A 13668-nucleotide genomic window follows, 5' to 3' on the forward strand; every position below is an offset into this window, starting at 1 on the left:
GAAAAATCTCAAAAGAATCAGGGACATTCTATAAATATTGCTATTATTAAACTGAGACAACGACAGAATAAGAATTAACATAACATTTTCTGAAGTACACAAGAAACCTATATCTGTAATTATTGTCATTATTTATTAAGGCTGTTCTTCAAGGCATCAGTTTTAGGAGGGATTAAGAGGGCAGACTTAAAATCTTAGCATCAGGGAGGTCCCTGAAATTTAGGAACAGTTGAGAGGTATGTTGGGGAGTCATACATGTCAACCTCTTAACCCAATGATTAGTGGCAAACACAAAAAACGGGGAATAAAAATTCAGAACTAGAGAGGATTTTAAGTATTGCTCTTAAACTTAGAAAGTTGGTAGCATAACAGGTTCTGCGTAAGCATTTTCAGAATTATATTGCGTCGGAAACGCAAACTTCTGTCATTTACTGACAGTGAACGTCAGAAAATCACTAATTTTATAAGGAACAAATTAAAATGTATGACGATAATAGGGAAATTCTGCGCAACCACGGGCATTTAAGGTGCGTGCGTTTGGAAGCATATCGCTGAATTAAGACCACATGTCCATCCATCCTCAACCCCTTTTTCCCATTTTGCACATGGGGTCGGGGTGTCAATTCAACAGTGGCAATCATCTCGAGCCAAGGTTTACACCGCCAGTGGCTAGCCCTGCCGTAGAAGTTCATCGTGCGGTGCTACTCAAATGTATTGCAATAAAAAGGGAGTTAAGCACTGCCAATATGCGGGCATAATAATTTGTGCTGTTCTGGTAAAATATTCGAGCGTGTTGTGCGCTATTTTCAGCCGCAATTTTTGTCGTACATTTCACTCGATTGACTGCCGTGTGAAGCCCACTACCCCTCTTTTTTTGCGTGATGGGCAGCTGTCCAACCTACAACAACACCGCAAAAGGTCTGATATTTTAGGGGAACATATTTCCAGTGTTTCTTTAAAACCTGCTTTTGTCATAAAGCAAGGTGACCAACGGTTCCATGTTTTCCAGGACAGTCCCAGTTTGGAAGTCTCTGTCCTGGAATCCCAAACATTGTCTTTGGGACACAGAAATGTCCCAGGTTAGACCGCTCAGTCTGAATGGTGACTTGGCTTCCGAGGGTGGCCAGCCCCCCCTGCTTTCCCATCCTAAGCAGCTCTGGGGACTTTACGATTTTTCGGGGATGCCATTGGGTATGGGGTAAGGTCGGATGCCTTTGCCCTGGCAGGAGCCTCCCAGGCCCTGCTGCCATCAGTCAGTCACTCCCTCAAGGACTCCCGTCATGTTGGGGGGGGGGGTTCTGCTTGACTGCACTCACCCAGGTAGGAGCTCTCCAGGCCCTACACCCATATGTCTGGCGCTCCCATACTGACTTCTGTCAGGGCAAAACCCTACAGTCTTCCCCTTCAACCTGGCCAAGAGACTTTCAACAGCCGCGGCCCCCGCATGTCAGGGGACTCCGCCGCCTGCATGTCTCCTGCAGGCTGCCAAATCGTGCTGGATCGCTCATGCCCTTGGACCCTCTCAGGGGAGCTTCCCTCTGATCCCGTCTGCTCCTCTGGAACTCCCTGCAGCCACTAAGGAGAAGATCCTTTCTCATGAAGGCTTCAGAGTCCCCCAGCTTTCCCATCTAGAGCAGCTCTGGGAACTTTGAGATTTTTCAAGGATGCTATCGGTTATGGGGTGAAGTTGGATGCCTTTGCCCCGGCAGGAGCTTTCCAGGTGCCTCTGCAGTCCACCCTGGTGCTTCCTCAAGGATTTCCATAATGGGGAGCTCTGGTGACCCCACTCACCCAGGCAAGAGGTCTCCACGCCCCACCACTGTCCACCAGTTGTTCCCTTAAGGACTTCCATCATGGGGGGTTGTGCCTGACCCTGCTCACCCAGGCAAGAGCTCTCCAGGCCCCGCTGCTGTCTGCCCTAGTGCTCCCTTAAGGACTTCCATTGTGGGAAGCTCTGTCTGACCCCCCTCACCCAGGCAGAAGATCAACCAGCCCTGTCACTATCTGCCTCTCTCCCCCTTGCAGACTTCTGTCCCAGAGGGGGCATGGTCCATACCCCCTCACCCAGGCAAGAGCTGTCCTGTACCAGTCACTTTCCACCTCTCTCTCTCTCCCTTCCAGACTTCCACTGGGACTGACCACCTCTGGGGTTCCATTTCTACCCAGGAGAGAGAGCTCTTTTCCAGGGTTACATATCTCCTAACTGCTGCCAAATCATGCAGTGTCATGCATGCTCTTGGAGACTCTCAGGGGATCTTCCCAGCCTCATGGAACTCTGCTCGGCCACAAAGCCTCAGACAGTCCCTCATCCAGATGTCTGTGACACCAGTTCTCCACTTTGCCTTACACCTAGGGCTTTCAAACTCACAGGGGAGATGGTCCTGGGTCCCCCCATCTCTACACTTTTTGTGGCACACCTCAGTCTCTCACCCCCATGGTGCCAGGCACCGACGACTGTGCATCGCTTTAAGCCTCCTGGCATGTGGCCTCTTGCCTCCTGGGTGGTGCTATTTACAGAATGGCATCCCTACAGTGCCTGGTGAAGAACGGGAGGCCAACCTGCCTGCCTGGATGCGCAATGTCATGGCTGTCCTATCTCCACTCCCATGGGGGCTGGGGGAATGGGATTGTAGACCTGGCTTCCTGGGGCAGCCCTCAAGTGTCCCAGTTTAGGTCCTGTAACAAAATGGTCACCTTGCATAAAGTGAAAACATGATTTGCATCTGTTATAGGTCCCACATACCTAACCTTTCAACTGTCCAGATTTTTGGCCTGTTGTTCATAAGTCTGATTTTCTGGCAGATCACTGGCAAATCATTCAGGACAGAAGTCAGGAAATAACAGCAAACATTTGAGTTTCAGACTCCATATCCTTCAGAAAAATGAATGCTAATGGAAACCTGTTAGGCTATCAACTTTCTAAGTTTGTAAGGGCAATATTTAAAATATGTCCTTATTTTTGGCCTTTGTCTCCCCCCCATTTATTTGTGGCTTTGTCCAGATTTCTTGGTCTAAAATGTTGAGAGGTATGGTCATGTGCATGGTTTCGTCTATATAATCCATCCCACTTTGGACATCTGAGAAGGTGGGTGGCAATCTTGGTCATACTGTGCTGACTTGTAACCACATGTTTTGCAAATAAAGTTTGAGAGGCGTGTTACACTACAACTGTGACACCCCTGCACTGGCCCTGTAATCAAGGAGCCTCAATCCTCACCACCAGCACCAGTGAGGGATGTACACATTGGGAGGATGACAAGTACACACAGAGTAAAGTACAATTTCTCTTAAGAGCACACAGAGATCACAGTCAGGCTGGGGCTGGTTTCTCTCTTTTTCTCCAGATCCCCAATAAGACTCCCCACTGGTACAGCAATAGGGTTGAGATCGCAGCTGAGTGGCCAAGTCAAAACCTCCAGCATCCTCTCTGTCCAACCAGTGCTTCATGTCCCTGCCCAAGTAGCTGACACACACACTTACACACACACACGCACACACGCGCACACACACACACACACACACACACACACACACACACACACACACACACACTTTGAGATTTGATTTATATACAAACCCACAGACACTCCTGGGGAAGGCTGGCACAGGTTTACTAGCTATGCCCCATTCTGCCCAGACTATAAGGTAATTATCACTGCCACCAGCTAGATCTTTATCAGCTACTCTAAGGCCCTAACAAAGGGTGACCAGTCCTACTGTGTACTGCTAGTATTATCCAAATGGTAAGTGTGACCAACACTAAGGTATTGGAGTGGCCTATACAGTGTCACCAAATACATATGCAAGTACTCTCAGAGCTTAAATATCTCTAAACAAACCAGCCACAATTAAAAGGTTTAAAGACAATACTCAAACAACACAGTAACTACAGAGTTCAGAATCACATGAAATATTTTAAGACAACATTGCAGGACAGTCTCAAATAAATACAGAAAACATCTAAACTAATCTAACTATATTCCTATATTCCTGTCTATCTCTAAAATAAATAATATGCCTAAATCTTACATACAGAGCAACATGCAGGCAGAAGTGCTGAGTGAATGTTTCTGGGTCCAGGTCAAGATACAAAATGCACAGACTTTCTCTGAGATAGTTTTTAAATTAATCATCAACATCACTGCTGGGTTAGCCCAGATGATATCACTCTTTGTCACCTGCCTTCAGTTCCCAGAAACGTAACAAAATTTAACATTTCTCTGTGAAAAATACATATCTCTCAGATGTTTGACTAGAACTGGAAATTGTAAAACAATTAACACTTTTACATTTGAAACCTAGTAATTATTTCTGTTTCAAGACAATAGAAAGAAACTTCTAGCTCTAGACATCCTGTCTCCTTACTGCAGTAACTAACGCTTATTCCACATAATAAACACTTTTAATTTCAGCAGATTTTTCTTGAAGTTTTGCTAGTTAACTCTGTATGTTCAAAATTCTACTATTAAAACATGCATTTGCACAGGTATATAGTTTATATACATTTCTGTTCTTTTTCAGTAGGATACACTGTGGTTACATCATAGCTCAGTACTTTACACACACTTCTGCACCAGTAATTTAATATGGACATAATATATAGTTCTCTTACATTTGTAAGACAAGCATATGAACCATATTAATATTCACAAATGACATAGAATTATTTACAAAATTCCAGCTAGCTGGGCTGGCAGCATCACAGTTCCACTCCCCTGATCGAAAACTCAAGCTAGTTTTTCAAGTGACCCTTGAGAAAAATTTCTTGAGAGGGTTGAGTATATCTGGGAATACCTTACTCCATTCCCTGTCTTGAGAGCCCATCTGCGTTGGCATTGCTAACCCCATTGTGGTGCTCACTGTCATATCATATGCATGCAACCCTAGGCTCCACCTTAGTAACTTGGCATTTTGCTGGCTGGCTCGATGTAGCCATGTTAAGGAATTGTGGTCTGTAACTACAGTGAATTTCCTTCCATACAGATAAGGCTGAAGTTTCTACAGTGCCCACACTATCGCTAGGCATTCCTGTTCTACAGCTGCATAGCATTCCTCCTTGGGTTGGAGCCTATGACTGAGATAAACCACTGGGTTCTCTTCTCCCTCTGAAGAAACCTGGCTAAGTGCAGCTCCCACCCCATGGTTTGAAGCGTCCACCTGCACAACAAATTATTTGCTGTAATCTGGACTGGCTAACACAGGGGGTCCTCCCAAAGCTCCTTTAAGCTTCTGGAATGCCTGTTCACATGCTGGGGTCCACACTACCTTATCTGGCCTGTTTTTCCTTGTCAGGTCTGTGAGGGGAGCAGCTATGGTACAATAACTGGAGATGAACTTTCTGTAGTACCCTGCTGTCCCTAAAAATGCCCTCACCTGCTTTTTGGTAATAGGGGCAGGCCATGTCTGAATGGCTTCCACTTTGGTGGGTTCTGGACTGATCTTACCACTCCCCGCTCTATGTCCCAGTTAGGAGGCTTCTGCCATACCCACTTGACATTTAATTGGCTTAATGGTCAACCCTGTCCTCTGCAGTCTGCCCAGCACCTCCCCTCCATGACATGCTGAAGGCGCTCTTGCCAGGAATGGCTGTAGATGGCAATATCATCTAGGTAAGCAAGGGCAAAATCTCCTGCTTCTGCTAGGATATGATTTACCAGCCTCTGGAAAGTTGTTGGGGCATTTTTCATCCCAAAGGGCATCTTTGTGAACTCATACAAGCCAAAAGGAATCAAAAAGGCTGACTTCTCTCTAGAACTGGGAGTTAAGGGCACCTGCCAGTAGCCCTTGGTAAGATCAGTGGTGGTAAGATACTTAGCCCCACCCAGCTGCTCTAGGTCTTCATCTGTCCTTGGCATGGGGTAAGCATCTGACTCTCTGTGACTATTTAAGTTCCTGTAGTCCACACATAACCTGGTGCTGTCATCCGTCTTTGGTACCAGCACCAGTGGGGAGGCCCAGGGACTGCTGGACTCCTGAATTACCCCTAGTTCCAACATTTCCTGTATCTCCTCCCTCAGAGTCTGTTTGACTCTCTCAGGCACCCTATAAGGTGTCTGTTTAATAGGCCTTTGGGGTCCTGTATCCACATGGTGCTGCACCAGGTGGGTGCACCCTGGTTTCCCAGTGAACATGTCCCCAAACTCCTGTAACACTGCTCGGATTTCTCAAACCTGGGTAGGGGATAGCTGCTGGGACATTGCTACCTCTTCCACTGAGGTGTCAGTCCAAGCCTCACTGAGGAGATCAGTCACCAGATCCCCCTCAGACTCACCTGCAATCCACTGCAAATACTCAGCACAAAGGCCTCCCTATCATGATGAGGTTTCATCATGTTAACATGGTACAATTTGTGCCCCTGCCTCCTGCCTGGCAGTTCTACCATGTAGTTAACATCACTGACCTTCCTTATCACCTTGTAGGGTCCCTCCCAGGCTGCTTGCAGCTTGTTGTGTCTGACAGGAATGAGAACCATTACCTGCTGCCCTAGAGCATACTCTCTAGCTCGAGCATTCCTGTCATACCAGACCTTTTTCTGCTGTTGGGCTTCTGCCAGGTTCTCCTGAGCCAAGCCCATGAGTTCCCTGACCCTTGTCCTGAGGTTTAAGACATATACTACAAAAGATTCCTTGTGAGATTCACACTCACCCTCCCACTCATCTCAAATCTAATATAGAGGTCCCCTCACCCTATGCCCATACAGCAACTCAAAGGCTGAAAAGCCTGTGGATTCCTGGGGAACCTCTCTGTAAGCAAACATCAGATGGGACAAATATTTGTCCCAGTCCCTCTTAAATTGGTCTGCAAATGCCCATAGCATCATCATGAGTGTAGAGATTAACCTCTCAACAAGACCATTAGTCTGGGGATGGTAGCAAATGGCCTTTAGCTGCTTCACTCCACAGTACTTCAACAGACAAGCCAGCAGGTCTGACATGAAATTGGCACCTATGTCAATTAGTATTTCTTTTGGGAAACCTACCCTGCTGAAAATATCTAAAAAAGCATTTGCCACCTTTTTTGCCTCAGTGTAGGACAGAGCCACTGCCTCAGGGTATCTGGTAGCATAATCTACTATCACTAGGATATACTTTTTCCCCATGGAACTTAGGGTACTCAGAGGCCCCACAATATCTATAGCTACCCTTTGAAATGGCTATTGAGTCACAGACAAAGGCATCAAAGGAGCTTTCACCTTGTCTCTTGCCTTGCCTACCTTTTGGCACTGCTCACAGGTCCTGCAGTACCCTGTTACATCTCTGGACATCCCAGGCCAATACAAGTTCTGCATAATATGTCTCTTCATATGTTTTATGCTCATATGACCTGCAAAGGGAATATCATGGGCTATGGCTAGAGGTGACAGACAGTAGGCTCTGGGCACTGCCAACTGCTGTATTCTCTCACCCTCTAGCCCTCCCTCAGGGGTCCACTCTCTATACAGTAACCCTTTGTCCCAGTATACAGATTCCCTTTTCCCTTGAGAATCATGTGCCTCACTAGCTACCTCGCTCAGGCCTTGTAATGTAGGGTCTGAGAGATGAGCCTGTCTCAACTCTCTCTTTGTAACCCTTTCCAGCTCCCCTTCCACAGGAAGTGTGGCATCTTCTGACAGTGGTGCCTTACTGTCAGCCTGTGTACTACTATTCACATCTGCCCTTGCAGTCACTCTGTCCAAGGGAACATCAATACCTACAAGCAGCCATGGCTCACCTTCAGTCTCAGTGCAACAGGATAGCTCCCTCCCTAAAGTAACCACTTCACAAGTTCTGGCTGCAAGTGTGCGGTCTGTCTGGGTCTTCGCCAGGCTACCAGACCCACATACTTGTCTCCGAGCCTGACTGCATGCAACTGCATGAACACATGGTACTGTATTATTAAAATCATTCCCTGTCAGGGATACCCTCAAACACATCTACTTGCTAGCTTCCTTTTCCACCCTCCCAGTCAAGGTGAACACTTGTCAAAGGTATTTGGAATGGGGTCCTTCCTAAAGCTCTGACTGAAGTATACTGCTCAAGCAAGTAGTGCTCCTCTGTAATCATTGCAGGCTTCACTATGTTTAGGTCAGAGGCTGTGTCTCTCTTAGCCATGGCCTATTTCCCATTCACTAAGATAGGATATAACCTCTTGTGGTAGTTTGGTACCTTTGTTGTCTTCAGACAACTTATTGCAGGCATTTTGTCATTCCCCACTTACTGGCTCTCCCTCCTTTTGTTCCCCACCTTGCCTCCGTGGACATCTATATTCTACATGGCCCCACTGGTTGCATTTAAAACATTTAGCCCTTGGTCCTGGATTTGTACCTGGACTAATGGCTTCCCCTGCTACTGGTGGACTCTGTTGGGGCAGTCTGGGCTGCTCACCATGGGTTGCCTTAGACCCATGAGCAGCAATGGGTGTCCCTTTCCTGTGCAGTGATGCTCCCTTCTTCCCCAACTCATTTGCAGTATTTCATTCATCTAACCAGATTCTTATGTCCTCAGGCAAAGTGCTAAGGGCTTGTTCCCTCACCAAATTAAATTGTAACTGTTATTTTAAGCCTTTTGGTTTAAGGACTTGGGCTTCAAGCCAGTTGTTTTACATTAAGTAGGTTTTTGGTCTGCACTCTTGTGGCAGGAGAGGTAGCTTACAGCCTTCTAAGTTGGGGACTGGTGGTTGAGGGCTTAGTGTCTGTTATTCTAAAAGTGCCTTAGTTCTGGTTTAAGCACTTGGGCTTCAGGCTAGTTATTTTACATTAGGAAGGTTTGTGGTCTCCACTCTTGTGGGAGGAGAGGGTAGATTCTGTCCTTCTGAGCTGGGAATTGCTGGACATAGGCTTATTGTGACTGCTTATTTGAACTGTTTCTTTCTGAAATTGGTGCACCTTGTTTGCTGTAGCATAGACTAGATTCAGACCTGCTAAATCTAGCTCTGTTTGTATAACCTGAACACTCCTCCAGGTCATCTTTTTTTTTGGAAAGGGTTCCCCTGCACCCTAGTGGCATGACTGTGCAGTTAGAACTTGTCTGATTGAAGACTGCTGGAACAGGGCTCAATTTTGAGCTTTTCTACTGGTTAATTGGTTAATTTGTTTAAATCAGTTTACTCTTGTTTGCTACAGTTATATTTAAGTGTGTATCTATTCTCCTGTGTTAAATTGACCTAAACAGAGTTTAAATATCTTTAGCATTGCTGGGTTACAGGTTTTGCTGTATCCAGATCTGTTTGTGTGATTCCTGTGTTTCCTGTATTCCATCTTGTGTTGGCCAGGGCCTGTCTGCACTTAGTGGGAGTAAGTGAACTGGTTGGAGCTGGTCTGGCAAAGGGTGTTGTGCTAAGAGTTCAGAGACAAAGATTGATTGGTCCATTCCAGTGTTTCTATTTTACTTTCGTTTTTGTGGTATTTAAACCTAGCATTTGCATGGGTTTGTGTTTGTTTGCCTTTCATGCTTGGCTGCTGCACTGTTTAAATCCTTTGAGAGGTATCTCAGTTGCATTTTTCCCTTATCAGCATGCCTGTTTAAGTGAGGCCTTCGCCTGCAGCTACTGTATTGATTTTATCCAGCCCTACTCACACCTATAGGTACTTTCCTCAGATAGTATCCACTCTACTATCTCTACCTCTCTTCCACAGATTCTGATAACCATGGAAAAACAATTTTCTATGGTTTCTCCTGCTAGTCTGGTTGACATGGGCATCCTGAAACAGTGTAGCAACTACCTTATGTACAAAGACTACCCCATATTACTATCACCTAGGAAGACAATATGTGAGAGATGCAATTACGTTAAGAACCTAGAATCCTTGCTGCCTCAGTCACAAGCCAGTACATCTAGCACCAAGAAGGTTGCCTGCAACCAGTGGGGCCATGTAGAATATAGATGTCAATGGAGGCAAGGTGGGGAACAAAAGGAGGGAGAGCCAGTAAGTGGGGAATGACAAAATGCCTGCAATAAGTTGTCTGAAGACAACAAAGGTACCAAACTACCACAAGAGGTTATATCCTATCTTAGTGAATGGGAAAAAGGCCATGGCTAAGAGAGACACAGCCTCTGACCTAAACATAGTGAAGCCTGCAATGATTACAGAGGAGCACTACGAACACCACACCTCTAACACTACCCACATCTGTATAACACACTCCTACATATGCAGGGGTTCTCAACAAAAACATACCTAAACAAAAGAGACCTCCAAAGCAAAAACACACACACACATCACAACCCACAGCATCAACCATCACACACAGTACACACATCTATGTCTCACAGCCTCTAAGGCCCAGCCAGAAACACAACATACTGGTCATAGAAGACTCTATTGTGAGACACACAGATGTGCCCCTTACCAGGCTAGACAAGGAGAAAGTCACGGTAAGTTGCATGTCATGTGCTAGAATCTGCCATATCATGCACTCTGTCAAGTCTCTTAGCAACAGGTACTGTTATGACTCTGTCATAGTCCATGTTGGTGTGAATGACTTGAAACGTACCTCTCTGGACTATATGAAGAGAGACATGACAGAGCTTGCTGAATATCTGTCACAAGCAGGTATGTCCCTAGCCTTAAGCAGCATCCTACCATCACCCAGAATGATGCCTCAGTACAAACAGAAAATTATTGACTTTAACAATTAGCTTAGTTTCTGGTGTCATTCCAAGGGGATCCAGTACCTGACAGCCTGCGAGGACATGATTGACAGACCACGATGCTTTGCTAGAGATGGCCTTCATCTGTCTCCCCTGGGCTTCTGGCAAAGGGTCTTGCCTCCCCCATAGTGCCTGTTTTAGGCAAAGTCATAACCACAAAATTACCAACATGAAAAATTCTTCTAAATGAAATTTAAAGGTCATGCTGATAAATGCTAGGAGTCGTAGCATGAAACTGCCCTCTTTGCAAGCATTTCTTGCCCTGGAGGATACTGACATTTGTGCAGTCACCGAAACCTGGTTTAAAGCTGTGGAGAGCACCCCAGCCTTACCAGGTTACTCATCCTACCATACTTTCAGACTCCAAATTGAGGGCTACAAAGCCAAAGGAGGTGGAGTTTCAATATTTATCAAAAACATACACACCTCCAGGCTGGTCAAAATGTATGACGCACAGGAGACACTCCAAGTGCAGTTAACTGTTGATGAAACACCTATTCAAATCATAGCTAGTTACAGACCCCCAACCATGATTCAGGACACCCACTCCACCTATCAGGACTTACTTGAATCCATCAAGATTCAACCCTCTACCCTGATCCCGGTTGACTTTAACTACCCAACCATAGAGTGGAAGAGCTATTCTAGCCCAAACATGAATGCCCAGAGAGTCCTTGACTCTTTCAATGCCAATGCGTTGGATCAGCTAGTCAACACCCCTATGAGAGGTGAAAATATCCTAGACCCAGTTCTAACCAACATGAGTAGCCACTGTAGTACCCCTACAGTGTCATCCTCCTTGGTAAGATCCGATCATAAAGCAATTACTTTTGAAGTCACCATCTCCCCTGACCCCCCCCCCCCCCTTGTCAGGGTCAAACGAAAAAAAGTTTTCCAAAGCTGACTATAATCTTCTCAGACCAGGTATAAGCAGCTTCACAACCACCATCCCTTCAGTTAGATCTAGCACTTATGTCCAAGCCTATACCAAAAAATTATATGAGCATCTATGTAACTGTATGGACTCAGCAATACCTGACAGGAACAAATCATCCTCCTTAAGGAAGAATAAACCTGTCTGGTGGACAGCAGCAATAAACAAACTCTACAATAAAAGGAAAAAAATTGCTGTCCAGGACCAAGAAGGAGCAGGCGCCAAGTTGGAAGCAATCTCTCCTTTGTCTGAACAAGCAAATAAGGTCACTGGTGAAATCCTCTAAGGGTAACTTCAAGTCCAAATTGGCCACATCCACTAAGGACAATCACAAGGCCTTCGTCACATATGCCCACAATCTCAAAGGTAACACCCAAATCTGCTCTGAACTGGTGGTCAATAACACCACATGCACAAGCACCATAGATATAGCAAACCTGCTGGCAGACAGGTTCAGTGAAAACTTCATCCCCCTGTCCTCCCCATCAGTAAACCAGGACATCCTCAGCACCTGCTCCTCTCCCCTCATCATCAGGGAGCAGGTCCTTAATGCCCTCTCAAAGGCAAAAAATACATTCTCCATGGGGCCCGATAACATCCCTGGCTGTATCCTACATGAACTCAGGCATGAGCTGTCAGCTCCATTAAACACCCTATTCAACCAATGCCTGAGCACTGGCTTTGTCTCAGCTGAATGGAGGACAGCCACTGTCATCCCTCTAGACAAAGGTGGAGCATCCACTGACTCAGGCAATTATAGGCCCATCAGCCTAACTAGCTTGATCTGCAAGGCCATGGAATGCATTATCAAGGACCTTATAAACAAGTACATTGGCCACAGTTTGGCTTTGTCAAAGGGAGATCATACCTGTTAAACTTGGTCAACTTCTTCGAAACAGTCACCAAAGCCATGGACGAGGGAACGATGGTGCACACCGCCTACCTTGACCTAGCCAAAGCCTTTGACATTATTCCCCACTCGGGCATAATAGATAAACTCACCCAGCTAGGCATCAATCTGTATGTTACCAGATGGGCAGCTAACTGTCTCACTGATAGAACCCATTCAGTCGAAGTAGAGGAAGCCACTTCTAGTAGTAGACCCGTAACAAGCAATGTATCAGTCTTGGGGCTTCTATTGTTTGGGATATACTTTTCTGTGGGGCAACCCAAAACCAGTGGTTTGTGGCTGACCAAGTTTGCAGATTACTGCAAGCTGGGTGCTGTCTTAAATTTCCCTAGTGATGTGAACATCCTCCAAGAGGGCCTTAACCAAACTAATGACTGGTGCCAGAAGCATGGCCTCAAACTGAATGGCAAGAAATGCATTATTATCCTCTTTGGGGAAAATGGCATCGCCACTAATTATCACATTGATAACAATGTATTAAGCACACAATCAGTTGTGAGGGACTTGGGCACTGAGGTTGATGGCAACCTCACTTTTGACCACCATGTTGCCTCTGTTGTACAGAAGGCTTTCTACATGGCCCACCTCATAAATAAGGGTATTTCATCCAGGAACAAGGAGTTCATAACATCCCTGTACTCCTCCCTTATCAGACCCATTGTCGAATACAATGCCCCCTTCGGCATGTACCTTGCCAAGCACATGCAGCAGTTGGAGAGATGGCAGAGGTTCTTGACCAGGAAAATCCAGGGTCTCAAACACCTATCCTATGCAAATAGGCTAAGAGCCCTGTCCCTCTACTCAGTCTCATACAGACTGCTCAAGGTGATCTGAGTCTGGCATACAAGGCAATCTCAGACCCAGCCTTGATGGAGTTGCTGCATATGCATAAGACAAACTCCACTTAAGCAACCCATGCACAAGGCCTTCACCTGCTCTGTGACATTAATAGAACTTGTTGGCAGGATAGATTTGTGTTCCAAAGACTCCCTCATTTGTGGAACAGACTACCTCTCCATATCAAGCAGAATATCTCTCTATCCCTCTTTAACAGGAACCTGGACGACTGGTTGGAAAACCGAAAATACACCCTTGGGATCCCACCTGTGTCTCTGCTAGACAGGGGAAACAGGTGCTGACTTTGAGGGAACATAAGCAAAATTCTTGGCTAGGCTTATGAGTGCCTCTGGGCCAA

This window comes from Protopterus annectens, chromosome 5.part0 (genome assembly GCF_019279795.1).
Source record: "Protopterus annectens isolate FY-2018-M chromosome 5.part0, PAN1.0, whole genome shotgun sequence".
Taxonomy (NCBI): Eukaryota; Metazoa; Chordata; order Ceratodontiformes; family Protopteridae; genus Protopterus; species Protopterus annectens.